This window comes from Mus caroli, unplaced genomic scaffold (assembly GCF_978045245.1).
Source record: "Mus caroli unplaced genomic scaffold, Mus_caroli_1 scaffold_22, whole genome shotgun sequence".
NCBI classification, from domain to species: domain Eukaryota; kingdom Metazoa; phylum Chordata; class Mammalia; order Rodentia; family Muridae; genus Mus; species Mus caroli.
Window position 1 is genome coordinate 8,725,060 of NW_028227277.1, and position 27,854 is coordinate 8,752,913.

Here is a 27,854-nt window from a genome sequence, read left to right on the forward strand (position 1 = left end):
ACTTAGGACTCTGGGACCGCCCAAGCTGTGGTTGCAAATTTTGGACAGGAAGAATCCTGTCCTAGTTGCTCCACTGATCTTGTTCTCCTTGTCAGTCCCTCTCCACAAAGTTATTGGAGAGAAAGTGACTGTCTAAACTCCTTTCCCAGGAGCAAAAACACTCCTGGAAGAAGAGGTCCCTCCTGGTGGGAACCATGCTCAGCAGGCTGTCGAACAGCCTCAGGTAGCAGGTACAGATGCAGAAGTGATTTGTTAATGAACCAATATTATCGCTGTTATGTATGTGCTTCAAATTTGATGTGTTTTACAGTTATGTGCATCCAATAAGTGAGTCTGCATCCAATTTCATTCCAATATAGAAAATGACTTTACAATATTAGTTGAACATAGTTGGTTATGATTTTCAACGATTTAATATATAAATTAGTTGTGAAGAAAAGTCTATATTCAATTTAATATATCAAGTGAATAAAAATGATGCAAAATGCCATTGAGATCAATTTTGTTAGCCATCTCAAGCTTAGAATGTAGTAGGGAACCATTTTTTTTTCTTTAGTTCATTTGTTTGTTTGTTTTTAATTTCATGTTACTCTTCTTTGTTTTTCCCAAACAGGTTTTTGTATATTATGGTTCTGTATTTTGACTATATTTTAATTGGAGTTTATTACTTCCTTTTTTTTTTTGGTTCACAAAAGTCTTACTATTTTTAGAAGAAATGTGATGTCTTCGTGATTTCAATGTCAAGTAAAATATGGAAACATAACAGCTTAGGAGAAAAGGCCAAATTCTCCAAACCAGTTTTTCTAGATCATATTCAAGGGAATATGGCAAAACAAATAAAAATCTGTAATTAAAATAAATACAGAAAAGGAAGATAAATTCTGTTCTTAAAGGATCCCAAATCATTTCAATTCTGGAAAAATGATTTATAAAACTTTCTTCATAAATTATATTTTAAAATTTAAATTATCTATTCTGGATTTTAAAAAATGAACTTTAATTTTTTTTTTTATTCTCTAGCAAATATGGCAAAATTTTACTTACTTCCCTACATATAATTGCTGTTATCTTCTCTCTCTCTCTCTCTCTCTCTCTCTCTCTCTCTTTCTCCCCACACAACAACAAAAACACAAAACCAAAAACTGAAAAGAAATGAAAAGTAAATCTTGGAGTACATTAAACACAAACTTTTATGTATCCCATTTACTGCTTCTTATGGTATTGCTTGGGATTCATGAATGTGTTATCCTTAAGAGATCATGCCAATAGCTTCAATTGTATCATGATGTTCATTCCTATATCAGTCTTTGAGGGTAAAAAGACAGAGAGTGTAAGGAATTTTTAATTATGTTTGTATTCCAGATATGGTAGGTTTTAGAGTATGGGTGTACAAAGTGTCAAGGCACAGGATAAATGGTCTTTCAAATGATTTTGAAATTATAAAATTATAAAACTCAATATGGATATTTTAAAACAGTAAGTTCTTAAATTGAGTGATTGAATATACAATCAACTGGAACTTATTATTATTTAAACAATAACAAAAAAATTCCTTCTTTGGTATATGTGTAGTCTTCTATTGTTTACCAAGTAAATTAGAACAATATGCTTTTTCACACCGTTTACATGAGACCACAAAATCTATATGAAATGTATCACATGAACACTGTGCAAATCAACCTACATTTTCAGGGTTGAGTCAAGCACTGAATTGTTATGTGTTCATTAGGTACTGATATGGACATTTAGGAAGTATGTCATATTCTAATTTCTTTCCAATGAAGAAAATAACTTCTGAGTATAAGTTATGCCTCAGTATCAAATTTTTATGTACAAATTAGTGGTAAAGGAGAGTGTATATATGGTTTAATATATCAACTCAATATGAGAGATGAAAAACGCTACTGAGTTAACGGTTTGTGATGGCTATCTACTGCTCTGGGTGTTTTTCTCCTTACTCCAAATTACTGGTTTTGGTTTCTACCAAAGAGGTATTTTTGTGGATTACATTTCTGTATTTTAATCTTTTTGTAAGATGAGTTCTGAGTCTGTGTGTTTCTCATGTATATTTTCATCAGATTCTGCTTGTTCCTTTTCTTTGTTCTATTCTGCTTTTTTTTATTTATTGTTTATGTCATTTTATATTATATTTTAAATATTAATTTTTGTTTTAATAAGAGAAAATATTTGGGGCTGAGATGGGAAGTATAAAGGATGAGACATGCTTGGTGGCACATGCCTTTAATCCCAGCACTTGGGAGGCAGAGGCAGGCAAATTTCTTAGCTCAAGGCCAGCCGGGTCTACAGAGAGAGTTCCAGGACAGCCAGGGATATTCAGAAAAACTCTATCTCAAAAAAAAAAATATTTTAAATAACAGTACCTATGGAAAAAAGTCAAATTCTAATTTTAAAAATTAAATAAAAGCTAGAAAGATTTCTTTACCTCACTTTAAAGACCTGTTTTCCTATGACATGCCCAAGGCTCATTTTCATGTGTGCCTGAACTCAATTGTTGTTAATATCTATTTACTCATCAAAAAGATTAACAATTTCATGCAGGCACCACATTTCTTTGAGTACATGTACTCTAAGATGTATAAAAACTTATTTAGCAAACTTAACGTTTGAAATATCTAATTAGGAAAATAAGGTAGTAAATGAATTGTGGTAATTTATAATCCTTCCTGTGTTGACTTTGAATGACATCACCAAAAATCTTAATATCCGTACTTTATTAACTGAAATGGTGAATTTAAGTTCTCTGAGATATGCTCACATTAAATTTCTTAGCCACAAATTTTAATTAATATTGAAGACATTTATACAAGTTCCAAGATTTCTAATGAGACCAATCCATGTTAAAACCAATAGAAGATAAATACATAGTATTTCAATACTGAAATAAAAGTCATGTCATATTTTGCATGTTGTGGATATTTTAATTGAAAAAGTAGCCTAGAAAGAAAACTTATTCAAATCCTGGAATGAAAAGAATTTATCAATGAATGACATAATTGTGCAGCATTTAGGTTTTAGTGTTAAAACAGAGGATCTGAAATATGTAAAAGCAGTACTTCATGACAATATGTAAAACATTATTGCGAGCAAATAGCACCATGAGTAAATCTGCAAGCCAGGAAGAATACACAGTTATATGGGCAGAATGAAACAATGTTGTTGGCATGGTGTCATCCATATTATTTCTGCTTTGGTGGAGAATATAAATGGGAAAGAAAGTAGAAAAGAAAATTCTCAGAAGATTATGCTAGGGGTGAAAACACTGAATGCAATGAAGAAAGGCATACCCTGATACAGCATAGAGTACGTAGCGTCTCAAAACCTGGAGAGAATTTGAATACATTGTATAACTGAATATTTGTCCTTTAACACATATGAATTAAGAAAGACTTTTTAAATTATTGTAATAGAGTGTCATAGGTTAATAGAGTATGGCCAGGGGCAGGAGGCAGGTCTTTCCTGAACATTTAGAAAAGCAAAACTTTTGTACATGTACCTTCATTTACTCACTGGGATAAATTTTGCAGGCTCAGGTAAAAAACAATCTGAGTCTGTCCATTAACAGTTAAGACTCATGACCTAACCATAGGAATGAAAAACAGACCCACATTCATAATTATCAGAGACTCTTATACCTAATGTGAACTCAGATAAATTAGGATGTAAACTTCACAGTACTGCAAAAGAAAAAAAAAATCAGTTAATACCATGCTTTGAAATTGTTAAAGTGTGCTTTCAAGTCAGGGAAGAAAAGTGACACTAAGACTCACCTGGCTTATTTCTGCTTTTGTGCAGTCTTCGCAAGTAAAATACCAATTCAATCATGATATAGGAGGAAATGCCAAAGTCTACAAACCAGTTTCTGTAGGTCACACAATAGGAAAAATTCAAGATCATTATCAATCTGTACATAAAATTAAAAAATAGAAAGAAGACATATTTAATGGTTAACTCTCCTGAAAATTTCTCAAATCAGCCAAAAATTTTTTTTGAAAAATCTGTTCTGTAATTTACATATAAACTTTAAATTGTTTAGTATTCCTAATTTTCAAACAGTATACTTTAATGTAATATTTATCTTCTCCCAAATATGTTCATGTTCTCCTCTGTTACCAACACACATTTTTTTCTTCATTATCTCTCTTAGGGTAAAACAAAAACATAAACCATAAAACTGAAAAAAAAAAGGAAGGAAAGAAAGAAAGAAAAGTAAATCATGTAGTCCATGAAACACAAACTTCTATTATCTGCTGAACTACTAATTTTGGTTAAGCTTGGGGTGGGTTATTTTGTTAGCTTTAAAAGATCATGCCCATAGCTTCAAAAACTGTATACTGTTAATTATTTCTGTGCCAGTCTTTAAAGGTAACAAACATATTGAGTGTAAAGAATTTTAAAACTTGCAAGTGTTTCAGAAGTGTTGACATTTTTACATGGGTAATGAGAGCCATGGGATATGATAAATTGTTATCTCAAAGGCTTTTGGAATTCTATTTTATTTCATAATTTTGGAATTATAAAATGAAATATAGATACTTTCATCTAGTAATTTTAAAAACAATAGAATTGATTTGTAACCAACTTGCACATGTTTTTTAATTCTTGTTTGGTATATGCTGTAGCCTTGTTTTATTACCAAGGAGATTAGAATGATCTGGTTTTTTGACATAGTTTACATGAGAGATTAAAATCCATGAGATGTTTCCCAGGATAGCTCTGTAAATCAACCTATATTTTAGGTGTTGTGTAAGGGATTGAACTGCTATATGTCCATAATTTATTTTTATTCAGTAAGGGTGTCTCAGTCAACAAAATGAGTTCTAGGACATCCAGGGCTATACAGAGAAACCCTGTCTCAAAAATCCAATATATACATACACACACTCACACACACACACACACATATTTCCAATAAAGGAAATAACTTCTAATAGTAAGCTTGATCTCAATACCAAAGTATAATGTCCTAGTTAAGAAGAATCCATATTTTATTTAATATAACAAGTCAATAGGACAGATGAAAAGTGCAATGAAGTTCATATTTTTTGTTGGCTCTCTACTGCAGGGAATCTTGTGGAGTTTTTTTTTTTTTTTTTTTCTATTTGTCTTGGATTCAAATTTTACGTTAATGTTTTGTTTTTGTTCTTAACCAAACAAGTGTTTTGTATATTAAGCTTTACATTTTGATTTTATTTTAATATGAGATCCATGTCTCTTTAATTCTCTTGTGTGTTCCCATCTCCTTTTATTTGTCTGTTTATTATGCGCTACTCTCGTTTGGTTGTTTATTTTTTTAAAGTCATTGGACATTAATTTTTTTATGTATTTGTCTTTTAATGCGATAAAATATTGAGGATGATATAGGAAGTATAAAAGATATAATAGGGGAAGTTATCATAATACCTATCCCTGTGGGTGAAAAATATCTAGTTCTAATTTTAAAAATGAAAATAAGCTAGCAATTTTTTTCTTTACCTCTCTCTAAATATGTTTTTTTACACAATGCCCAAGAATCATTCTTTCATCTGCATAAATTTATATGTTTTTTAATATCTTTTCATCAAAAAGCTTAAATTGGCAGTTACACACATATTAACAATGAAAAAGAGAAAACCCTGATACAGCATAGAGTTATTTAGCATATTAACACAAGATGAGATTTTGAATATTGGTGTTTGCCATGTATGAATTTTGGAAGATATTTTAAAAACATTGTATGAGAGTCTCATAGGCTAACAATTAGAATGTCCGAAGTGGGTGAAGGCAGGTTTTTCTTGAACATATGGAAAAGGTCAAACTTAGTAAGGAAACCTTCCTATACTTACTGAGATAAATTTGACATCATAAAGAGCAAAACAGTAGGAGTCTATCCATAGTGACTTAATATACATAAGATTCTCAAATGACATGTTTTTTGTTTTTTTTTTGTTTGTTTGTTTGTTTTTTTACATATAAGTGATGTCCTTAACTATGATTGTCTCAAAAATATTGTAAAACACAAACCTTTCTCTACAGTGAGTAAAATAACAAACATCAATTATTACCATGTAATGCAAGATTTAAACTGAATGTACTGGAATGTGAAGAAAATTGTTAATTCACAATTTCTATCAAAATTCACACGGTTTGTTAGTTCCTTTTTACAGTCCACAATTTGTGCACAATTTTAATAGATTAAGATGGGCCCTGGCAGTGTTTGGACTGCCAAGTAAAATCTTATATCAATCACATATTGGATAGCAGGCCAAATACTACAATCGAGTTTCTCTAGGTCACTCGCCAGGAAATGTGGCAAGATAAATATCAATCTGTACTTATAACAAAGACACAGATAGGAGAAAATTCAACATTCATAAGATCCTGAAAATTTCTAGACTCTGTAAAAAGTTCTTATTTCTGTTCAGTAAAGTATTTTCTTTAAAGATTTAGATTGATTATTTTTTATGGTTTTCATACAATATACTTTAATTGTATTCTTTATCACTTAGATTTGTTGTACATTCCTACATACATTTGCTGTCCATGTTCTCTCTTAGCACATAAACAAATACAAATCCCACAAAAATGAAAAATAAATCATAGAGTTCATTATACATTAAAATTTGTTGTTTCCCAAGTTCTCGACATTGAATTGCTTATTGTAGGATCATCTTTCTTTTTGTTCTCTCTCTTTTTTTTTTTTTGCATTATTATTTGATTTTTTTTTCAATCCAGATTCTATCCCCTTCTGACCCACCCTCTGACCGTTTACATGCTACATGTCTCCTCCCAGGCCCCATCTCCATGAGGATGCCCAATCCTCCAGGCCACCCAACCGGATTTCTTCACTGCCTGGAACCTCTAGCATCTTGAGGTTTAGGTGTATCTTATCTGACTGAGTGCAGACCTGGCAGTCTTCTGCTCTACTGGGGCCTCATATCAGCTGATGTATGCTGCTCCATTGGTGACCCAGTGCCTATGAGATCAAGGAGAGTTGAGACTATTGGTCTTCCTACAGTGTTACACACCTTCTCAACCTCTTCCATCTTTTCCCTAATTTAACCATGAGTGTTGGCAATTTCTATAAATTGTTTAGAAATTAATATCTGCATCTGACTCCCTCAGGTGCTTGTTGGATCTTTCAGTGGGCAGTCATACTAGGATCATTTTTGTAAGAACTCCATAACCTAAGCTATAGGGTAAGGCCATAGAACATCCCCTTGAGCTGGATCCCACTTTGGTCCTGTCACTGAACCTCCTTTTCTTCATGCCTTTCTTCATTATTGTCCCTGCAGTTCTTTCAGATAGGAACAATTCTGTGTCAGAGTTTTTAACTGTGGGATGGCAACCCCATTTATGGACTTTAATGTGTCTGCAAAAATTGCATTTCCATGTTAAATTCAATGTCAATATTTGAGAGTTACAAACACTAATAGAGTAAATATTAAAAATATTCCAGCATAGCAAATGGAGTAAGAATTATATATGGGATTACACAGATACAGCAAACTGTTATGGTTCCTTCTAGCCAGTGGTAACATGAAAGAAATGGACACCAAGTCGGGTACACACAGCAACTTTACTTTGGGCCTTTTCTTTTACAGCTCTCTTCCCCAGCAGCTTTTTCTTGGGGCAAGGGCTAAACTTCTTCTATTACAACAGCTTCTCTTACTCTACTTCTACTCATGACAAGGGCTAAACCAACTCATATTACAACAGCTTATCTTCTACTTCTACTCACAGCAGGGGCTAAAACTACTCTCTTCACTACTTGTGCTGACTCACCTCCTTCTAGCTCCACCCCACCTCATCCAATCAGAATTCACACACGCTCCAGGCATGAGCTCAGGTCATTAACAGATAGGCTGACAGGTCCCAATCATGAGGAACATTCCAGCCTGGCAGGCAGAACAGACATGCAGCCTCACTGAGCAGCTCGGGCAAGGCAGTAAACAAGTGGGTTTCATGGGGCCTGCAGCCATACTGCTTCCCACAGCAAACAGGCTAATGTGTCACACCAAAAGCTTTTTAAACTCTAAGATGAGAAAATCAGTGGAGAGGCTGAATTGATGGCTTAGTGACTGTTCTTCCAAAGGTCTTGAGTGCAATTCCCAAAAAACACATGGTGGCTCCCAGCCATGTCTAATGTGATCTGACTATGACACAATTATCACATGCATACAAAAAAATCATTTATAAAAGTAAAATCAAAGGTAATACATGTAAATAATAAATTTGATAAACAGTATTCATGGATATGCATAGAAATGTCATTTGTTGAGGGGTTATTTGGAAAGACATCCTGTTCGAAAGCACACTGCTAAGCTTCAAAAATATGCTACCATGTTGCTTGTTTGATTAATTGAAGTTGTCAAAACATAGTCTTTATGAGAACAAGAATGCTTGGAACTGGTTGCCGAAGGGATCTGCAATCTTATAAGTGGAACAACAATAGAACTTACAAATTCACCCACCCCCCACACTCCCCGGAGCTTGTGTCTCTAGCTGCATTTGTATCAGAAGATCGCCTAGTTGGCCATCAGTAGAAAGAGATGCCCAGTGTTTGTGAATACATTATATGCCTCAGTACAGGGGAATGCCAGGGCCAAGAAGTGGGAATGGGTGGGTGGGGAAGTGTGTGTGTGTGTGTGTGTGTGTGTGTGTGTGTGTGTGTGTGTGTGTGTGTGTGTGACTTTTGGGATAGCATTGGAAATGTAAATGAAATAAATACCCAATTAAAAAAATTTTAAAAAGATCTATTTTCAGTTGAAAGTTCTAACACTGACACTATTACTTATGCCATGTTGTTCTTTCATACAGTAGCCTTTCATTGCTATCTTCTGAAAGGCTCTACAAGCACCTGACTGAGACTGATGCAGATAGTTACAGCCAACCATTAGATTGAGGTAAGAGACAACTATGGAAGAATTAACAGAAAAACTGAAGGAGATGATGGGTGTGACACCCCATTGGAAGAACAACAGTATCAATAACGTGGAAGCCCTCAGAGGTCCCAGAGCCTAAACAGCCACCCAAAGTACATATATGAGCTAGTCCATAGCCATGGTGTATATGTAGCTGAGGACTGCCTTGTCTGACCTCATGAGTGAGGATGCATTTAAATCAGTAGAATTTGTTCCCCCAGAGTTGATGGCAGTGAGGTTAGGATGGATGGGGGAGCACACTCTCAGAAACAAAGGGGAAAAGGGAAGGGGAAATTCACAGTAAGGGGAATCTAGGAGCTGCAGTAACATTTGGAATATAAATGATTAATATTATTTAATAAAAAAGTTTTAAAAAGATGAATTTGAATAGACATAAACACCTAGATAAGTGCTCTACCTATTTTCAAGTTTATTATTTTTGTTGCTTTTGCTTCTGAATTCCTTTGAGTTTTGATTTCTATCCTGCATTTTATATAAAGAGGATTTCTCAATTATGCCTCCTGTATTTAAAATTTCCCTGAAATAGTAGTTGATAACTTTAGAGCCCTGAAACAACATGCCAAACATTTTCTCTGAGAATGTTATCTCTTGAGCTCATATTAGAAAATATTTCCCCTTTATTTTTTTTCCTCTTGAAGGGGGTCTTGGAGTTTTATTACACACACCTACACACACACACACACACACACACACACACACACACACATAAGGAGAGAGAGAGAGAGAGAGAGAGAGAGAGAGAGAGAAATGATATATAAATTTACAAATACAAACGTAAATATATTGCATTTCTGATAAGTCCCTAGTCAAATTAACTAAAGGACCCAGAGGCAGCATTCCAGTTAACAAGATTAAAAATGTATTTCTCTTTTAATTATTTTAAAAAATATTTCTCTTTTTTTTCAGTCCACATTTTATCCCCATCCTGGTCTGACCCACCAACTTTTTCTCATCCCATTCCTCATCTCCCTGACACAAAGAGTATGTACCTACTCTCCCCTCCCTCCCAACCTCCACCCACCATACCAGAACTGCTCACTTCCTGGAACCTAAACTCTGTGGAGAGTTAGCTATGTCATCTCTCCCTAAGCTTAGACCAGGCAGCGCTATGCTTTACATGAGTTGGGGGCTCATTCTAGATGGTGTATGCAGCCTTTTTGGTGGCTCAGTGTCTGAGAGATCTCAAGGGTCCAGGTTAGTTCAGAATGTTGATCTTCATATGTCGTTGCTCAAATTCTTTCAGCCTTTCCCTATTTATGCCATACGGGTCCCCGATTTCAGTGCATTGGTTAGGTGTATGGATCTGTTCCTGTTTTAGTCATCAGCTTATTTGACTTCTTGAAAAAAGAGCTATGCTAGGCTTCTGTCTGAAACTAGACCATAAGATCAATAATAGCGTCAGGCCTCGGAGCCTCCTCTTGAGCTGGATTCCAAGTTGGGTCTGTCACTGGACCTCTTTTCCCTCAGTCTCTTCTCCATTTTTGTCCCTGCAGTCCTTTTAGATAAGAAAAATTCTGTGACAAGCCCAACTCTCCACTTAGTACACTGCCTTTCTTCCGGAGGTGGACTCTTGGTTTTCTATTTTTTAGTAATAAACCATCAGGATTATATGATAGGCATATTTCCTTCTGTTAATTCATGTCCTCTTTTCATCCATCAGAACATCCATATACTCATCTCTCTACAAATCTAGTATAAGCATTATCTGATTTATCCACTGTATCATATTTTATTCCCCAATGTATTTGTCTAAAACAAATGTAAATGTGCATGTAAAGAAACAGATACAGGACTGGAGAGATGGCTCAGTGGTTAAGAGCACCAACTGCTCTTCCGAAGGTCCAGAGTTCAAATCCCAGCAACCACATAGTGGCTCAAAACCATGCATAATGAGATCGAATGCCCTCTTCTGGTGCATCTGTACAGCTACACTCTACTTAGATATAATAATAAATAAATCTTAAAAAAAAAAAGAAAAGAAAAGAAACAGGTACAGTATTCATGGCTGTCAGGTTTATGACTATTGCAGTCACTATAGAATTTAGTGTAGAGTGTTTTCCAAAAGCTAGAAATCAATCTACTGCAGGATCCAATGAGGCTACATTCTTTATCCATTTAAATGTTAGTGAAAAGGAAAAATGCATTCTCTGTAGATTGAATTCTATGAGTATATATATATCATCAGTTGGATGTGATGTTGATCATTCTCAGTGCAATATATGACTATGTCAGTTTTATATGTCACTCAAGGTTGTTCTTGAATATGCATATCTCCAGATATTTGTTGCAAACAGATGATCTTCGCAACTGCAAATAAATATCTGGGAATTTTCATTTTATAAGAAGTAGGTACTATGTCAGATTTTTATTAATTCAATTCAGTCTTGTAGGTTAGTATATGTATATCACAAACAAGCTTCTATTTAAGCCATGCTATGTAACCTCCACCCCCCATCAGGCTGAAACCTGTTTGCTCAGGTTTCACTATTTACGTCTGTGAGGAGCCTGCAACTCTATTGTTCTGCCACACCCATTGCCACCTTGCTCTTCTGGAGCCATACATGTGGTCCCTCTGCATATGTAATATGGAAAATCATAGAAGGAAACTTTATTGAACATAGCCACATTGGAAAGAAGAACATAGTCCAATAATATCCAAATATACCATCTGATCAACTTGATTTTCTAGGCAAATGATTATATTTAAGTAGATGGTTAGAGATATACACAACTATGCAGTCTTGTTATAAGTGTGGCCCCACCTATTTTTGACTCACCTTTATCTTGCTTTCAAGGTAGACCAGTTGTCAAAACTAATGAAACCACATTCAAAGAGGAAGTATGTACCTCTAGTTGGCCCAGATCTTCAGCTTTTACTTCTCTCATCTTGGTTGTCCTAGCAGAATTCCAGCTCCTTAGACCATTGTGTCAATGCTTGGAAGCCAAAGGAATGTAAATGGGACAATGTTTCCATACTTGGCTAGTTATAGAGTGATGTCAGAACCAGTCCACTCATCAATCCTTCAGAAGCTCATCAGCTTTTGTACGAGAACATTTTAAATAAATAATATATGGGCTTTTAAGATTTTATTATTAAAATGTGTGTGTGTGTATGTGTGTGTGTGTGTGTGTGTGTGTGTGTGTGTGTGTGTGTGTGTGTAGAAGTATGTGCACATGAGTAACTTTCTGATCTCCCTGAAGGGTGTTCTGAGCCACCTGATGTGAATGTTTGAATCTGAACATTGAGCACCAGGAAGGGCAGTGTGTACCCTTATATTCTGAGAAATCTCTACAGACCATTAAAGTATTTTCTTAAGATTTTACTTTTAAAAGTTTCAATGACCGAAGCTACAATACCATCAATACCATTAATCATATGGAACTAGAAAATGATTTATGTGTTTATATTTTGTGGACACTAGTGATCATGGATTGTCTTCTATGAGGTGACTTGTTGGACCTTTTTGATATAATCACTATGATTAAAGCAATGATTCACTCATGTGTGTGTAATATTCAGATACGATATTAATTTTATAAAGTTTTACTCTTTTTTTTTAGTGATGTGTAAAGGAAATCTTTTATGCCTAGCTTCAAGTGAGTGTACAGTGAAAACTTTATATCTATTTTTAAGTGATTGATATTGAAGTGTTTCTGTGTAGATTTGAGTAAAATGTATGAATAAAGGCTTTTCTGTGTTTGGGTCACTAATTAGAGGGTGGAAAATTGTTTTGAGACTGTTTGAATCTTGAAAAAAATGTTGCCTCTGTGGAAGATCTGAGATGATATATGAAAACTTACAAAGTACTAGTCCTGGTGCTAAGACACTACTGGCAAACCTTTAATTCTTATTTTTGATTATGTTTAGACATGGACAAACAGGACAGGATAGAATTGAAGACCCAGAAATGAACCCACACAAATATCCTCACTTATCTGTGACAGTGAGTACAAAACCATATAGTGACAAGAAGACAGCATTTTCAACAAATGGTACTGCTTCCACTGGTTTTCGGCATATAGAAGAATGCAAAATGATCCATTCCTATCTTCTTGTACAAAGTTCAAATCCAAGTTGATCAAGGATATCCACATAAAACCCAATCTGTAGAATGTCTCTTAGTACGTTCTATCTTGCCATTCTTCCTTATGTCAGAAACTTGAAGATTTAGGTTTTGCATTGATAGTTGAACTGATTGATGAAATAAAAAGTGGGAAATTCTGGGTTAGTTCTTTTACCATAAACATAGGACACATTATGTATCAAATATCAGTTATACATGTATTTTCAAAACTTATAAAAATGAAATCTTTCAAAAAATTCTGAAAAGAAATATCTAGGAAACATTAAAATTGCCTAAATGTTCATGGACAAGGAAGCAGTGTGTCCTGGATTGGTGGTAAATATACATTAATCTAAGCACTCAGGACACAGAGGCAACAATTTTCACACTGTTGCCTTAACCAAATATATTTGAAATACTAAAAAAGAAACAATTTTCTCATTATAATGTTTAATTATTATATTATGAATATAAATGTATGTATACAATGAAAGATGAAAACTTATTGTACTGACATTCCAATGTTGAATTCTTACATTCTTTTATTCAAAACTTGAATTTCAATTTGAATTTAAATTACTAAAAAAGAAAGGAAAATTAATAAAATGATAACTGATAGTTGAAGCAAAAGAAATTTAATTGTAATTGAAGATTATTTTGATCAGAATTTTTTAAAAATGCTATAAAAACCTAAAAAAAAACCCTAAGATTATGAAACTCAAAAATCCCTAAAACCCCTTTTAAAAACCTAAAAGTCTCTAAAACCTTAAAACAAAAACAAACCTAAATCCCTAAAGAAAATACCTGAAGCCCCCAAAAAACCTAAAACACTAAAAATCACCTAAAGCACTCCAAAAACCTAAAATCATAAAAAAACTAAAAGCATAAAAGCCCTAAAGTCTTAAAACAAACAAACAAACAAACAAACAAAAAAAAAACCCAAAATCCTAAAAAAATGAAAATACATAAAAATAAAGAAAGAAAGAAAGAAATCGCTATATCCCTAAAATCATTTAAAAAAACAAAAAGAAACACAAAAGCAAAATAAAATAAAACAAAAAACTAGAACCATGAAACACTAAAACCCTAGAAAACACTGACCTCTTGACCAGGTGAGGGTAACATCTTGTATTCTGGTTCCATCAGAGAAGAGTCTGCTCAGGAGAGCACATTGGCTGCACAAGTAACATAGGTTCTGGAACAGGATGCCATTGGGGCATTCATCTTCAGAAATGAGGCAGAGCTGGGCTCCAGACCTCTGTGCACCTTCCCTGCAAGAGGAGAGCTTGCCTGCAGGGAGTTCTCTGACCACTGAGGCTCAAGAGAGAGTTTGACTCCCAGGGGTGCCGACAGACGCTACCAGAATCAGAGCAGGAACAAACTCCAGCCAGAGACATCTATAACAACTAACAACAGAGATTACAAGATGGCAAAAGGCAAATATAAGAATCTTACTAATAGAAACAAAGACGACTCACCATCACCAGAAGCCAGGACTCCCACCTGAGCAAGTCCTGGTTACCTCTACACACCTGAAAACCAAGATTCAGATATAAAATCTTATCTCGTGGTGCTGGTAGAGGTTTTTAAGAAGAAAATTAATAACTCAATAAAGAGATACAGGAGAACATGGCTAAAAAGGTAGAAGGCCTTAAAGAGGAAGCAAAAAAAAAAAAAATACCTAAAAGATTTGCAGGAAAACACTGCTGAACAAGTAAAAGCCCTTAAAGAAGAAACGCAAAAACTCCTTAAGGAATTCCAGGAAAACACAACCAAACAGGTGATGGAATTGAACAAAACTATCCAAGATCTAAAAACAGAAGTAGAAACAATAAAGAAAACCCAAAGGGAGACAATGCTGGAGATAGAAACCCTAGGAAAGAAATCAGGAACCATAGATGCAAGCATCAGCAACAGAATAAAAGAGATGGAAGAGAGAATCTCAGAAGCAAAATATTCCATAGAGAAACTGGAAACAATAATAAAGAAAATGCAAAATGCAAAAAGATCCTAACTTAAAACATCCAGGAAAGCCATGGTGGAACACACCTTTAATCCCAGCACTCAGGAGGTAGAGGCAGACAGATTTCTGAGTTCAAGGCCAGCCTGGTCTACAGAGTGAGTTCCAGGACACCCAGGGCTACACAGAGAAACCCTGTCTCAAAATAAACAAAAACAAAAACAAAGAAAAAAACAAAAACACCATCCAGGTATTCCAGGATACAATGAGAAGACCAAACATACAGATAATAGGAGTAGATGAGAATGAAGATTTTTCAAATTAAAGGGCCCGAAAATATCTTCAACAAAATTATAGAAGAAAATTCCACAAACCTAACGAAATAGATGCCCATGTACATACAAGAAGCCTACAGAAGCCCAAATAGAATGGTCCAGAAATGAAATTCCACCTGACACATAATAATCAGAATAAATGCAGTAAATAAAGATAGAATATTAAAAGCAATAAGGGAAAAATGGCAAGAAACATATAAAGGCAGGCCTATTAGAATAACATCAGACTTCTCACCAGAGACTAGGAAAGCCAGAAGATCCTAGACAGATGTTATACAGACCCAAAGAGAACACAAATTCCAGCCCAGAATACTATACACAGCAAAACTCTCAATTACCTTAGATGAAGAAACCAAAATATTCCATGATAAAACAAATTTCACAATGTATCTTTCAATGAATCCAATCCTTCAGCGGATAATAAAAGGAAAACACCAACACAAGGATGGAAACTTCAACCTAGAAAAAGCAAGAAAGTAATCCTTCAACAAACCTAACACAGCTGCAGGAACAGAATCCTAACTTTAACAACAAAAATATCAGGAAAATACAATTACTTTTATTTAATTTCTCTTAACATCAATGGACTCAATTCTCCAATAAAAAATACATAGACTAATAGACTGGCTACACCAACAGGACCCAACATATTGCTGCTTAAAGGAAACCCAATTCAAGGAAAAGACAGACACTACCTCAGAGTGAAAGGTTCAAAAACAATTTTCCAAGCAAATGTTCCCAATAAACAAGCTGGAATAGCAATTCTAATATCGGATATATCTGACTTTGAACCCAAAGTTATCAAAAAAGACAAGGAGGGGTACTTCATACTCATCAAAATTAAAATCTACCAAGATGAACATTCAATTCTGATTGTCTATGCTCCAAATACAAGGGCAGCTGCATTCATTAAAGAAACTTTAGTAAAGCTCAAAACACACATTGCAACTCACACAATAATATTGGGAGACTTCAACACGCACTCTCACCAATGGACAGATCCTGGAAACAGAAACGAAATAGAGACACATAGACACTAACAGAAATTATGAAACAAATGGATTTAATAGATATCTACAAAACATTTTATCCTAAAAAAAAAAAAAGGATATACATTCTTCTCAGCACAAAATGGCACCTCCTCCAAAATTGTCCATACAATTGGTCAAAAAATTGGCCTCAACAGATAAAAAAAATATTGAAATTGCCCCATGCATCCTATCTGAACACCACAGACTAAGTCTGATCTTCAATAACAGCATAAAAAATAGAAAGCCAACATTCAGGTGGAAAGTAAACAACACTCTACTCAATGATTCCTTTGTCAAGGATGAAATAAAGAAAGAAATTAAAGACTTTTTAGAGTTTAATGAAAATGAAGCCACAACATACCCACACTTATGGGACACAATTAAGGCAGTCCTAAGAGGAAAACTCAGCCCTGGGTGCCTCCAAAAAGAAACTAGAGACAGCATACACTAATAGTCTGACAGCACTCCTAAAAGCTCTAGAACTAAAGGAAGCAAATTCACCCAAGAGGAGTAGACCACAGGAAATAACCTCAGGGTTGAAATTAAACAAGTGGAAACAAACAACTATTCAAAGAATCAACCATAAGATCTGGTTCTTTGAGAAAATCAACAAGATAGATAAAACCTTAGCCAGATTATCGAGAAGACACAGGGACAATATTCTAATTAACCAAATCATAAATTAAAAAGGAGACATTACAACAAATCTCGAAAATATCCAAACCACCATTAGATCCTTCTACAAAAGGCTATACTCAACAAAATTGGAAAACCTGGAAGAAATGCACAAATTTCTAGACAGAAAACAGATAACAAAGTTAAATCAGGATCAGATTAATTACGTAGACAGTCCTATATCCCCTAAAGAAATAGAAGCAGTCATCAATAGTCTCCCAGCCAAAAAACAAAAACATAAACAAAAACAAAAACAAAAACAAAAAACAAAACACATGACATGATGGGTTTAGGGAAGAGTTCGGTCAGACCTTCAATGAAGACCTAATTCCACTTCTTCACAAACTTTTCCACAAAATAGAAGCATAAGTTACTCTAACCAACTCATTCTATGAATCCACAATTACTCTGATACCTAAACCACAGAAAGATCTAACAAAGATAGAGAACTTCAGACCAATTTCCATTATGGATATTGATAAAAAAATACTCAATACAATTCTCGCTATCCGAATCCAAGAACACATCAAAACAATCATCCCTCCTGACCTAGTAGGTTTCATTCCAGGGATGCAGAGATGGTTTAATATACGGATATCCATCAACGTAATCCATTATATAAACAAACTAAAAGAAAAAAAAAAAACACAAGATCAGCTGGATAAATGCTGAGAAAGCATTTGACAAATCCAACACCCATTCATGAAAAAAGTCTAGGAAAGATCAGGAATTCAAAGCCCATACATAGACATGATAAAAGCAATCTACAGTAAACCAGTAGCCAACATCAAAGTAAATAGTGAGAAACTGGATGTAATCCCACTAAAATCAGGGACTAGACAAGGCTGCTCACTTTCTCCCTACCTAGTTAACATTGTACTTGAAGCCCAAGCCAGAGCAATTTGACAAAAAAAAAAAGTCAAGAGGATGCAAATTGGAAAGGAAGAAGTCAAAATATCACTATTTGCAGATGACATGATAGTATAAATAAGTGTCCCTAAAAATCCACCACGGAACTCCTAAACCTAATAAACAGTCTCAGTGAAGTAACTGGATATAAAATTAAGTCAAACAAGTCAATGGCCTTTCTCTAAACAAAGGATAAACAGGCTGAGAGAGAAATTAGGGAAAGAACACCCTTCTCAATAGTCACAAATAATATAAGGTACCTTGAGGTGACTCTAAGGAAGTGAAATTTTGGTATGATAAGAACTTCAAATCTCTGAAGAAATAAATTGCAGAAGATCCCCTAAGATGGAAAGATCTCCCATACCAATGGATTGGCAGGATCAATATAGTAAAAATGGCTATCTTGCCAAAATCAATCTACAGATTTAATGCAATCCCCATTAAAATTCCAACTCAATTCTTCACTGAGTTAGAAAGGGCAATGTGCAAATTCATCTGAAATAATAAAAAACCTAGGATAGCAAAAACTCTTCTCAAGGATAAAAGAACCTCTGGTGGAATCACCATGCCTGACCTAAAGCTGTACTACAGAGCAATTGTGATAAAAAAAAAACTGCATGATACTGGTATAGCAAGAGACAAGTAGACCAGTGCAATAAAATTGAAGACCCAGAAATAAACCCAAATACTTATGGACACTTGATCTTTGAACAAGGAAGCTAAAACCATCCAGAGGGGGGAAAAAAAAAAAACCACAGCATTTTCAACAAATGGTGCTGGCACAAATGGTGATTATCATGTAGAAGACTGTGAATTGATCCATTCCTATCTTCTTTTACTAAGGTCATATCTAAGTGGATGAAGGAACTCCACTTAAAACCATAGACCCTAAAACTTATAGAAGAGAAAGTGGAGGAAAGTGTTGAAGATCTGAACACAGGGGAAAAATTCCTGAATAGAATAGTAATGTCTTATGCTGTAAGATTGAGAATCGACAAATGGGACCTCATAAAATTGCAAAGCTTCTATAAGGCAAAAGACACCATCAATAAGACAAAAAGGTCACCAACAGATTGGGAAAGGATCTTTACCTATCCTAAATCAGATAGAGGTCTAATATCCAATACATATAAAGAACTCAAGAAGGTGGACTGTAGAAAATGAAATAACTACATTAAAAATGGGGCTCAGATCTAAACAAGGAATTCTCATCTGAGAAATCCCGAATGGCAGAGAAGCACATGAAAAAAATGTTCAGCATTCTTAATAATCAGGGAAATCAACATCAAAACAACCCTGAGATTCCACCTCACACTAGTCAGAACGGCTAAGATCAAAAATTCAGGTGACAGCAGATGCTGTCGAGCATGTGGAGAAAGAGGAACACTCCTCCATTGTTGGCAGGATTGCAAGCTTGTACAACCACTCTGGAAATCAGTCTGGTGGTTCCTCAGAAAATTGGACTTAGTACTACCGGAGGATCCAGCAATACCTCTTCTGGGCATATATCCAGAAGGTGTTCCAACAGGTAGGAAGGACACATGCTCCTCTATGTTCATAGCAGCCTTATTTATAATAGCCAGAAGCTGGAAAGAACCCAGATGTCCCTCAACATAGGAATTGATACAGAAAATGTGGTACATTTACACAATGGAGTATTACACAACTATTAAAAAGAATGAATTTATTAAATTCCTAGGCAAATGGATGGACCTGGAGGGCATCATCCCCGAGGTAACCCGATCACAAAAGAACTCACTTAATATGCACTCACTGAAAAGTGGATATTAACCCAGAAAGTTATATTACCCAAGATATAAGGCACAATTTGAAAAACACATGAAACTCAAGAAAAATGAAGAACATAGTGTGGATACTTTGCCCATTCTTAGAATTGGAAACAAAACACCCATGGAAAGAGTTACAGAGACAAAGTTTGGAGCTGAAATGAAAGGATGCATCATCTAGAGACTGTCATACCCGGGGATTCGTCCCATACCCGGGGATTCATCCAAACCCTGACACCTTTGCATACACCAGCAAGATTTCGCTGAAAGGACCCTGATATAGCTGTCTCTTGTGAGACTATGCCAGGGCCTAGCTAACACATATTTGGATGTTCATAGTCAGCTATTGGATGGAATATAGGGGCACCAATGGAGGAACTGAAAAAAGTACCCAAGGAGCTAAAGGGGTCTGCATCCCTATAGGTGGAATAACAATATGAACTAACCAGTACAAGCCCCCCCACCCCCCGGAGCTCATGTGCCTAGCTGCATATGTATCAGAAGGAGGCCCAGTTGGCCATCAGTGGAAAGAGAGGCCCACTGGTCTTGCAAACTTTATATGCCTCAGTACAGGTGAATGCACGTGCCAAGAAGTGGGAGTTGGTGTGTAGGGGAGTGGGGAAGGGAGGGTATTGGGGACTTTTGGGATAGCATTGGAAATGTAAATGAAGAAAATGCTTAATTTAAAAATAAATAAATAAAATATACTTTACTTTATATTTTATCTGATATTCTTAACATCCAACTTCTATATTTTAAAGCTATTCCAAAATTAAGCGATTCTGCACTGCCATATGCATAGTGTCACAGTGCTTCACACACTGCTAACTTTCACTCTTGTCTGTCTTTTCAAATCAATGCCTTTTGTCACATCAGGAATCTATGTCCTTCCAAATCCCAACAAAGACAATTTACCATTATGTGATTTCTTAGATTTTGTTGCTGGAAAAAACACCATGACCAAGAGAAACATGTGAGGAAAGTGTTTATTTATTTATCCACCTTTTTTCATAGTACATTGAATGCAGTTGAGGCATGAAATTGGATGCAAGAACTCCATGAAAGCAAATGGAACAATGTTGATTACAGGCTTCATATTCATTGTGTATTCAGTACCCTTTCTTATAACTCAAGGACAGTGTACCTACAGGTGCCACTGTTCACAGACAGTAGGGTAACCTCATATTAACCATTAATTAAGGACATGGCTTAAACACACAACCACAGATCAAAATGATGGTAGCCATTCCTCATTGAGATTCCCTGACCTAAACATATTCATGTTTGCTTTCCTGTTTGTAAGTACACATATGTATATTACTTAATTTTTTTATATGATGAAGTACTACTTTTATTAAGATGAAGAATAACATAAGTTAAATATCATCTAACATTTTCCTACCATGAAAATTTCAATAAAGCAATTTACCTTTTCAGTTCTTTATAAAATTTGAATCTGGTCTATTTAAAATAATATAACACTTTGGGAGAAAGAAACACATTTGCAACCCTACACTAGAAGGCAAGATTGAGAAAATGTCCACAACTACCATGACCTTCCCCCTGATGCTGTGGTAGACAGGGAGGAAGGTGATCCAGACACTGCAGAACACCAGCATGCTGAAAGTTAGGAACTTGGCTTCATTGAATGTGTCAGGAAGATTCCTAGACAAGAAAGCCAAAGTGAAGCTCCCCAGAGTCAACAGCCCAAGTATCCCAGGACAACGTGGAAGACAATGACAGAGCCTTTATTGCAAATTATGACAATCTTCCCATGTTCAGATTGTATATCTCTGTCAATAAAGGGAGGAGATTTTACCAACCAGATTCCACAGAGAAGAAGTTGGATTAGGGTACAAATGGGAATGACCAACTTAGGTGCCCCTGTTACCAACATCCCTCTCATTCTTCTTCCTGGAGTAGTGAGCTTGAAAGCCATGACCACAGATATTGTTTTGGCCAATACTGTAGAAACAGACACAGTGAAAAATACTCCAGATATGGTTTGCTGCCAGAAGCAGGTGATCTGGTCAGGATGTCCAATGAAGAGCAGGGAGCAGAGAAAGCAGAACACAAGAGAGATGAGCAGGATGTAGCTGAGAATGCGGTTATTGGCCTTCACAATGGGAGTATCCTTGTTCTTCACAAATGTGATGAGGACTAGAATTGTGATGGCCGAGAAGTACACTGCCATGCAGTGTAGAGCCATCCCAAATGGATCTTCTTAAGCCAGAAATGATACAGCTCTTGAGAGAGAGTAGGTTTGCTCTATGTTGGCATTCTTATCATCTGGACATTTCACACACTGTTCCATATCTGCTGGCAAATGAAAACAATCCCTTATAAGTTATCATAATTACATTGGTAGTAATTTTATATTCATGTTATTCTTAGGAAATATCAATAAATAAGTTGATGTTGAGCATCTATTCCCTTCCTTTTTGCTGTAGAACCAGTAAATTGAGATTGCTCTGTATTAACCTACACATTGTGATGGGAAAAAAACACCATCATTGGAAGTGGAAAGAAAAAAAATATTGAACAAAAACAAGTATATGATGAATAATAATATGCATAATCTCAGATTATTTAATTCCTCTAAACATAAATCCACTATTCACAGAAAAGTGTAGTGTGCAGATATCAGTACTGGTGTCAGTTGATGAAATGCATCATGTGCTTTGTTTGCTCTATGGTTTGTGCCTTTGTCTGTATCTACACATAGGAACAGAACATACAATTCCTCATTCAAACACTATTTGCATAAAGGAATATTTTCATTCTTGAAGCTGTAGGCCTAATAGACCTATGCATGTCCCTTTCATTTTTTTACAATCTCTACCTTGCCAAATACACATTCCATGCTATATGGCATGAAGATTATGAAGGTTCATATTTCTCCCTCTTTCCTTAGCTAAGCTCTAAACAATCTCTTTTTGCATTTTTGAAATCTTCACTCTTGTTCTAATTCTTTAAGAGGAAATATTAAATCATTTGTCCATCTAACCTCTTAAAATATATTTCATTAAACAACTGTTACACTGAGCATGTGGTCTTTTTCACAGAGTAAGCTGGGTGATAGAGGGAAAGATTATGGACTGATCAGGTGGTCAACTTTCTATGTACAACAAATCAAAGAAAAATTAACATATGCATAGATTACATCTAAAATGTTTCTTTAAAACATTTTTTACAGGTTTGTCCTCCTAAACACTTTCTATATTATATAAAAGCAGTAACCATCATATTGTGTTAGAAATGCCTTGTTTCAAGAAGACATTGGAAGTTATTTGCTTGGTCTAAAAGAAGTTGGCACTATTTAACTGATTATGTTTTCATTCATGGAGATTTTAAGTCTTTAGTTTGCATCCAGGCCATTTGATATTTCTAGTTTGGATAGAGAAGGTATTCAAATTCAGCAAATGTTCTTCTGTATGCAAGCATGTACCTCTGTCATTGGAAACCTCATTTTCTGGGCACTGAACATAATCAAAGCATCAGTCTGCTGTTTCTTACTGAAAATTTTCCCTGAATCCCGCAGTACATATCACACTACACACAGAAGAGGGAACCTGAGGCAGTGCATAAATATTATATAATATTCATGTGAGTGTATGTATTTCATGTATTTATCATATGAATAATGACCCATAGATTGATATATAGGGCACTAACAGAAATGGCTATACATATTCCTCTGATAACCTGTATCACTTAACAATATCAGGCACATTTGTATTCATATTACCCTGCAACACACTAAGTGTCACACAAAAATTACTACATTATGTAGTATTATTTATGTATCATTCAGGTTGTTGCAATTCAGAAATTGTCCTTCCTAAACTGATCAATCCAAAAAGAATGTTTAGTTGGCACAAGTTTTGCCTCTCATGATTTATAAATTACAAAAAAAGAATACTGTGGTATATGGAGGGAGAATGTAGGGTAAATAAAGAAAGAGTAGTTTGATGATTATGACCAAAATATTTTATATAAGGCTCCCATAAAATTAATGAAATACTCCTAAGTGTAAAAGAAAACCTTGAACACACTGTCCCTTTCTCTCTTTCACCTGCATCTATGAGGGTGCTCCCTACCCACCCACTCGTGCTTCATCACTCTAGATTTCCCCTCTAGTTTTCCCCTGTACTTGGCCATCAAGCCTTCACAGGACCAAGGGATTCTCCTCACACTAATGCCAGATAAGGCAGTCCTCCACGGAGGACGGGAATTCATGAAGGAAAATAACATTTGAAATGAAAATAAATAAAAAACAATACAAAATAAATAAATTAAAAAGAGAAAACCTTGAATCTATAGAGACATTTATGTTAACGAATGCATGTTATACTAAATTAGGCTATAAATATGTTTGCACAGAACTAAAAAAATTCACATATTTAAATTTTTTTCATTAATCATATGTACATATACATTATACTATAAATCCATTATATATATATATATATATATATATATATATATATATTCCTGTATTGTAGGATATAAGTGATTGTATCACTGTGTATATCTTGAAATGGATAAATAAAATTAAATAAAATGGATATTAAAATGAGTAGCCTGATTGGTGATATTAACAGTTGAATATATTAAAAGCATGATCTACAAACATACAAAACAAATATAAAACATGTTCTAACATATTACTCATAATTTTCTTCCTTTGAATAAAATTAGCATTTTCATAATGCTTAAATTCATAGAGTTTTTGTTATTTGGAAATATGTAAAATATTCTTACTGATAAAATATTTTCTTTACTTGAAACACTGATAATCTTCTTAAAGTAAGCTGATTGTTAGTTAAGATACACAACTATATAATGTTTTTGAATACTGTAAGGTGGTATCTAATAAGGGCTTTTGAATATATTTCTTAATTATTCACTATATAAAATTTTATGCTCCTTTATTATGCTTAATTCTCAAAGAGTATTTTGTATGTTTTGTAATAACTTAGTAGTGAACATTAGACTTAGTATCCTCAGTTATGGATATTATTAAATATGCATTAATGATATTATAGGGTATAAAAGGATAAGAATAAAAAAGTTGAAAGAACAGATATATTAGTTAATTCTCAAAGTATTCAATAATATTAAGATTATTGATGTATAAATTTCAGTTAAGTATAAGTTATAAGGAGAATCTGTTAGGTATTTCATATGTAGTGGAAGTCATGCTCTTTTATATATCTGTGGAATGACAATTCTAAGGTTATTTTATAGCAGTTTTACACAATAGGACTGTAATTTAGTTCAAGGATGGCATTCAGAGATAAAAAAATATTTATTTATTTTCATGAATACAAAATGTATCATATCATAGTGCTCAATGTGTATAAATACTTAAATTGTATTCAGCTCTAAGGATCCCTAATATGTCAGGCATATTTCAAGATATCTAGACTGAAATTTAGCGTATCTCATATTACAAACTTTACTGCAGTTGAAATTTTATATTTCACACATCTCCCTTAATCATCACTATGCCCTCTTGTAGAATTTCAGCAAGTGAATATGAGCTTCTTCTGGTAATGTTTTTTGCTACTGATGAGATCAACAAGAATCCTTATATTTTAGCCAACATGAGTTTGATGTTCTCCATCATTGGTGAAAACTGTCAGCATTTATTGAGAGATTTGGATCAAGAATATACACAAACAGAAGGACAAATGAGTTTTTTAATTATTTCTATTATTTAGATGAATCATAGGTCTTACAGGAGCATCATGGAAAACATCCTAAAAACTGGCAATGCACTCTTCCATGCGACTGGTAAGAATTTGTGACAATAAAAGGGTTAAGAACATTAAATTACATTTACAGGTGCCTACCATCCTAGGCTGTTGCAGTCCTTTGGAAGTCATTTGGTGCACATGAACAATGGATTGAGATCCATATCATACTCATTAAAACAAGACTACATGTCAAACATTCAGGTTTTTAATAATCTTGAATTTGGGTTTGCCCAGATTTAGAGGTGAGGCTCCATGTGCTTTTCTGCAGAGACATCCTCCATGTTGCTTGGAGCACAAAGAGTATTTCTTAAAATTTATTTTATTTTGCCTAAAATTCATGTTATGTACTTGATTTGGAGGAAAGAAAGCAGAGCACATATCATCGTGTCCTTCCTAATTATCAAGGCAATATGTGGTTTCTATTTTCCTTTAAGTTTTTCTATTGGGTGGCAATCTTAAGCTATCCACTACAATACTTTTTGAGCTTATAAAACAAAGTTTTCTTCTGTTTCACAGATAATATTCCATAGCTTCTTTCCAGTTGCTTGTCCCTTTATTTCTTGTTGATATCAGATATCTGAGTCCATGTTATTCTCTGTGTAAGACGTGATGGCCTCTATCCTATTTTCATGTCAGAGAATAGTCTTAGAAGTGTTGCTGTTGTATATTCATTAATTTTGAGGTCATTTATTAGTAAACCATTCTTATCCTGTTTTTCCCCATTAATCAGATACTGATTTGTGATTCTTCAATCACTTTAAACAAGGTTTGATATGGCACAGAAGTACGATTTATACAAAGCATTGAAGCACTTTTGAGTATCTTCACTCATCAATCTACATGGATGGAAGGACTTCCTCTTTCATGAAAATGTATGCAGTAGCAAATAGGTTATTCATGAACCACAGATATTTGAAAGGCAATGGGATGCCCGTTATACAACTATGCACCAACAAATATAATTTCAGTTTCTTTAATACAAATTTCATATTAGTGTAATATACTTTAAATGATTTTTGTACAAAATTCAACTTATTCTAATGAAACTAATTCTGACATGTTATAGCTTGTTTACACACAGGATTTTTAACCCAATGCATTATAATTGGCACGACATATTACTTCACTAATACTCAACATCCATGCAGGATTGTTGATGGTGATTCTTCCAAGGTTTCCCCTTAAAACCCTTAATCCATTATACTAGGCTTACAATACAGGGTCCAATTTCCCTTCCAATTTTCATTGTCCCATATGCATAACTATACTAATATTGAATACCAAAATTAGAATTTCAATATTATATAAAAATTTTACACCTGTAGGACCTTTGCAGTCTGAACTTATGAAAGCAGGGTTTACCACCCAGCCCTATCAACCTACATGCCTAACAGGAGCTCTTCCATAATTAGAAACATAGGAGAACCCTTTGGCTGAATACCCATATCATTTTGGACCTCCACAGTGATAAGCACATGAGGTACATATCGAGCTCTTCCTGAGTACTATTGTCTTTCCAGTTTGAATCTCCAATTGAAAATATTGAAGATCTATATGCTTTCCCTAGACCCAAAAGCCAACTTGGCTCCTATTAGATCTGCCAAAACCAGAGACAGTGTGATATATGATGGCTGTACCAAGCAAAGACACTGAAGGCATGTCCTAACCAGATACAGTACTTCCTGACTCCCAGAAGGCCTTCTGGAATCGAGGTCACACTATACTATTTGATTCCAAAGAGTACTGATCCAATCCCAGATACCCAGACAATTTAACAACAGAAATCACCAGATGGTGAAAGAAAAATGAAAGGACATAACCAAAAGAGGCCAAAGTAATTTGGCATTATCATAACCAAGTTTTCCTACCCTGGATACTTAAACATTCATGAATAGCAAGATTTTGACTAAAAATTTCATTTCATGAAGATGAAAAATACCTTAAATGAGGATAAAATAACACCTTTAAAGAAATACAGAAAACCACAGTCTAACAGGTAGAAGCCCTTAGAGAGGAAAAAAATTTCACTTGAAGACATGCAAGAAAATACAATTTATTTTTTTCCATTTGTATTAGGTATTTAGCTCACTTACATTTCCAATGCTATACCAAAAATCCCCCATACCCCCCCACTCCCCTACCCACCCACTCCCCCTTTTTGGCCCTGGCATTCCCCTGTATTTGGGCATATAAAGTTTGAAAGTCCAATGGGCCTTTCTTTCAAGTTATGGTCTATTAGGCCATCTTTTGATACATATGCAGCTACAGACAAGAGCTCCGGGGTAAAGGTTAGTTCATATAATTGTTCCACCTATATGGTTGCAGTTCCCTTTAGTTCCTTGGGTGCTTTCTCTAGCTCCTCCATTGGGGACCTGTGATCCATTCCATA